This window comes from Schistocerca gregaria, unplaced genomic scaffold (genome assembly GCF_023897955.1).
Source record: "Schistocerca gregaria isolate iqSchGreg1 unplaced genomic scaffold, iqSchGreg1.2 ptg000565l, whole genome shotgun sequence".
NCBI classification, from domain to species: Eukaryota; Metazoa; Arthropoda; class Insecta; order Orthoptera; family Acrididae; genus Schistocerca; species Schistocerca gregaria.
The window spans coordinates 22,501-27,500 of NW_026061957.1; the positions used below are offsets into that span (position 1 = coordinate 22,501).

The following is a 5,000-nucleotide window of genomic DNA, read 5'->3' on the forward strand; positions in this document are numbered from 1 at the left end:
TCAAGACAGTAGCATTTGCGGGACTGAGGCGTCTGACGGCCCCTGTTCCACTATTTTTTTTTGTGTCCAACGGCCTCACAGCCGATGGGCGTCGTACGGCTCCACACCGGAGCGGACAGGCACTCGGGCGAACGTCATTCAAAACCGGCGCCAGGCGCCAGGTACCGCAGGCCAGCCGCTCCAGAGCTTCAGCGCTCGTACCACACAACAACAACACTTCCGCTAGTTTTGAGAGGCACGCGTGGTTCCGCACGCGGCGCACGGCCACTGCCGTACAGGTAGCGTGTTGCGCGACACGACACGACACGCACATCGAAAGACATGCAGTCTAGTCGGTAATGATCCTTCCGCAGGTTCACCTACGGAAACCTTGTTACGACTTTTACTTCCTCTAAATGATCAAGTTTGGTCATCTTTCCGGTAGCATCGGCAACGACAGAGTCGATGCCGCGTACCAGTCCGAAGACCTCACTAAATCATTCAATCGGTAGTAGCGACGGGCGGTGTGTACAAAGGGCAGGGACGTAATCAACGCGAGCTTATGACTCGCGCTTACTGGGAATTCCTCGTTCATGGGGAACAATTGCAAGCCCCAATCCCTAGCACGAAGGAGGTTCAGCGGGTTACCCCGACCTTTCGGCCTAGGAAGACACGCTGATTCCTTCAGTGTAGCGCGCGTGCGGCCCAGAACATCTAAGGGCATCACAGACCTGTTATTGCTCAATCTCGTGCGGCTAGAAGCCGCCTGTCCCTCTAAGAAGAAAAGTAATCGCTGACAGCACGAAGGATGTCACGCGACTAGTTAGCAGGCTAGAGTCTCGTTCGTTATCGGAATTAACCAGACAAATCGCTCCACCAACTAAGAACGGCCATGCACCACCACCCACCGAATCAAGAAAGAGCTATCAATCTGTCAATCCTTCCGGTGTCCGGGCCTGGTGAGGTTTCCCGTGTTGAGTCAAATTAAGCCGCAGGCTCCACTCCTGGTGGTGCCCTTCCGTCAATTCCTTTAAGTTTCAGCTTTGCAACCATACTTCCCCCGGAACCCAAAAGCTTTGGTTTCCCGGAGGCTGCCCGCCGAGTCATCGGAGGAACTGCGGCGGATCGCTGGCTGGCATCGTTTATGGTTAGAACTAGGGCGGTATCTGATCGCCTTCGAACCTCTAACTTTCGTTCTTGATTAATGAAAACATACTTGGCAAATGCTTTCGCTTCTGTTCGTCTTGCGACGATCCAAGAATTTCACCTCTAACGTCGCAATACGAATGCCCCCGCCTGTCCCTATTAATCATTACCTCGGGTTCCGAAAACCAACAAAATAGAACCGAGGTCCTATTCCATTATTCCATGCACACAGTATTCAGGCGGGCTTGCCTGCTTTAAGCACTCTAATTTGTTCAAAGTAAACGTGCCGGCCCACCGAGACACTCAACAAAGAGCACCCTGGTAGGATTTAAACGGGGTCCGCCTCGGGACGCGAAAGCACCCCTTCGGCTCGCCCCACCGGCAGGACGTCCCACGATACATGCCAGTTAAACACCGACGGGCGGTGAACCAACAGCGTGGGACACAAATCCAACTACGAGCTTTTTAACCGCAACAACTTTAATATACGCTATTGGAGCTGGAATTACCGCGGCTGCTGGCACCAGACTTGCCCTCCAATAGATACTCGTTAAAGGATTTAAAGTGTACTCATTCCGATTACGGGGCCTCGGATGAGTCCCGTATCGTTATTTTTCGTCACTACCTCCCCGTGCCGGGAGTGGGTAATTTGCGCGCCTGCTGCCTTCCTTGGATGTGGTAGCCGTTTCTCAGGCTCCCTCTCCGGAATCGAACCCTGATTCCCCGTTACCCGTTACAACCATGGTAGGCGCAGAACCTACCATCGACAGTTGATAAGGCAGACATTTGAAAGATGCGTCGCCGGTACGAGGACCGTGCGATCAGCCCAAAGTTATTCAGAGTCACCAAGGCAAACGGACCAGACAAGCCAATCCGATTGGTTTTGATCTAATAAAAGCGTCCCTTCCATCTCTGGTCGGGACTCTGTTTGCATGTATTAGCTCTAGAATTACCACAGTTATCCAAGTAACGTGGGTACGATCTAAGGAACCATAACTGATTTAATGAGCCATTCGCGGTTTCACCTTAATGCGGCTTGTACTGAGACATGCATGGCTTAATCTTTGAGACAAGCATATGACTACTGGCAGGATCAACCAGGGAGCTGCGTCAACTAGAGCTGAGCAGCCGGCCGCCCGGGAGTGTGTCCCGGGGGCCCGCGCGAACACGCAAGCGTCCGCTCAATTATTCTGCAAACAGGAGGAGGCCGAGCTCCCCTGCACGATACACCTCGAAACCCTCTCAGGTCCCGGCGGCGCGCAGCGCCGTCCTAGGTACTTGGTCGGTTTCGAGAGAGGCGCAATCGCCCGGAGTTAGGCGAGTAGACGGTTTTAGTGCGAACACCCTTGCTCCCAACTGAGCTTGCCGCTGCCGACAGAGGCCCGGGAGCGTGCTGTCGTGGCATTGCCGGCGGGAGACAACACGCGCCACCTATGGTGACCGGCAGCTCCAACGCCAGCGCCACACAAGGGCAAAGCCCCACTTGGGTGCAGAAGCGAACTCTCCCAGCACAGCGCACGCGCCAACACGTCCGCACAACTGCGATACAAACCACCTGCGAGAACCGCTGGGGCGACCGAGCAGCAGACGGCGTCGCGGCGCCGAGTGCCAGGCGGCGGCGCATCCTCAACGCACACAGTCCTCAATCAGACCAGCACACTGCAGATGTCCACCGCGCTTCGCACCGGGCTCGGCTGAACCAACTTTGGCCGCCAGGCGCCGCGTGCAGGGTGCGCCGCAGCGTAGCTGCGCCGCCTGCCGAGCCCGTCGGCTGGCGCTCCTGCCACTCGGCGCCCCCCACCAGCCGCCTGTTGCGCGTGCGCCCACGCAGCGCGCGGCCAACACGCCGGGCGGCCCCCCTTCACCGGCCGGGAACAGTCCCACCAAGCCACCGCCGCGTATCGCTTCATACCCACATGGGCCTAGTCACGTGTGTGGATGTGGCGGGTACCGCTGAAACAACCGGTTAATAGCTGTACCGATCGTCGCCATCACAGATTCACCTCCAGCGTGAACAACCGCTCAACAACGGATTTCCAGTTCATTTGCGTATCTTGGGCAGTAAACGTAGATGTCCACCTACATTTGCGAATTCAACAATTCTTGCATGCCAGGATGTCATGTGTCACGACACGCTACATCAGACCACATACACACTGCGACATGTGCAGAAGAGAACACGTGGAAGGTGGCCCGCGCACGTATGCGATGTCCCTTCCGCGATCCACTGTCAACCGGCATCTGCGGCATGTCCCAGATATGGAACGCGGTCCACCAGGGTAGCACTTTGTGTGAGGCAATACGACAAAGTCGGAATACACGCGTCACTACATCACACGGCTCACGCTGACCTGACCTGACTCACCGCACCACCACCCCCAGCGACCCAGGGTGACATACAATGCGTTCGTACGTTCCTCCCACACGCCTCTACGGCGTACCACAGTGCAACCTAGCTGTTATTGGGAGACGAGACAAGTAGCATCGAGCACAACATATGGAAATTGAGATTCGACACCGTTGGGCACAGCCAGCGTACGGTCACACGTATCACACTACTTCACTCTGTACGTAACTACCGATGATCGGTACAGCGTGTGGGTTACGCGTACGACATCAGCGGACAATGGACACAGACCATACCACGACGTACACTGAGGGCGTCGACATCTGAACGCAACTGAACAGCTGCGAGGCTCATTTAACACTCAAACGCCAGACCGACCAGCTTGAGAGGACGGAGACACAAAGAGAGGGGCAGAGGGGGGGGGGGCGATATAGTCCTATTGCAGTACAATTGACAGTGGATAGCGGGAATATGTGGAAAGTAAGCAACACTCGCAAGACATCTACATGAGGATAACAACGACACCAGAGATTCCGAGCAGTGAACTATGTTAGGCAAAGGGACAACGTGGGTTAGGTTAAGGGACAACGTGGGTTAGGTTAAGGGACAACGTGGGTTAGGTTAAGGGACAACGTGGGTTAGGTTAAGGGACAACGTGGGTTAGGTTAAGGGACAACGTGGGTTAGGTTAAGGGACAACGTGGGTTAGGTTAAGGGACAACGTGGGTTAGGTTAAGGGACAACGTGGGTTAGGTTAAGGGACAACGTGGGTTAGGTTAAGGGACAACGTGGGTTAGGTTAAGGGACAACGTGGGTTAGGTTAAGGGACAACGTGGGTTAGGTTAAGGGACAACGTGGGTTAGGTTAAGGGACAACGTGGGTTAGGTTAAGGGACAACGTGGGTTAGGTTAAGGGACAACGTGGGTTAGGTTAAGGGACAACGTGGGTTAGGTTAAGGGACAACGTGGGTTAGGTTAAGGGACAAATTGAGTTAGGTTAAGGGACAAATTGAGTTAGGTTAAGGGACAAATTGAGTTAGGTTAAGGGACAAATTGAGTTAGGTTAAGGGACAAATTGAGTTAGGTTAAGGGACAAATTGAGTTAGGTTAAGGGACAAATTGAGTTAGGTTAAGGGACAACGTGGGTTAGGTTAAGGGACAAATTGAGTTAGGTTAAGGGACAAATTGAGTTAGGTTAAGGGACAAATTGAGTTAGGTTAAGGGACAAATTGAGTTAGGTTAAGGGACAAATTGAGTTAGGTTAAGGGACAAATTGAGTTAGGTTAAGGGACAAATTGAGTTAGGTTAAGGGACAAATTGAGTTAGGTTAAGGGACAAATTGAGTTAGGTTAAGGGACAAATTGAGTTAGGTTAAGGGATAATCTGGTACAACCACAGTTAGGTTAAGCGATAATCTGGTACAGCCACAGTTAGGTTAAGCGATAATCTGGTACAGCCACAGTTAGGTTAAGCGATAATCTGGTACAGCCACAGTTAGGTTAAGCGATAATCTGGTACAGCCACAGTTAG

General features: G+C 53.4%; 1 non-coding gene across 1 annotated transcript; it reads right to left on the reverse strand.

The window, feature by feature from the left end:
* Positions 1–336: 336 nt before the first annotated feature.
* On the reverse strand, positions 337–2,229 carry LOC126315176 (small subunit ribosomal RNA). Its single transcript, XR_007555898.1, has one exon. It is a non-coding gene; the product is annotated as a small subunit ribosomal RNA (ribosomal RNA).
* Positions 2,230–5,000: the final 2,771 nt, after the last annotated feature.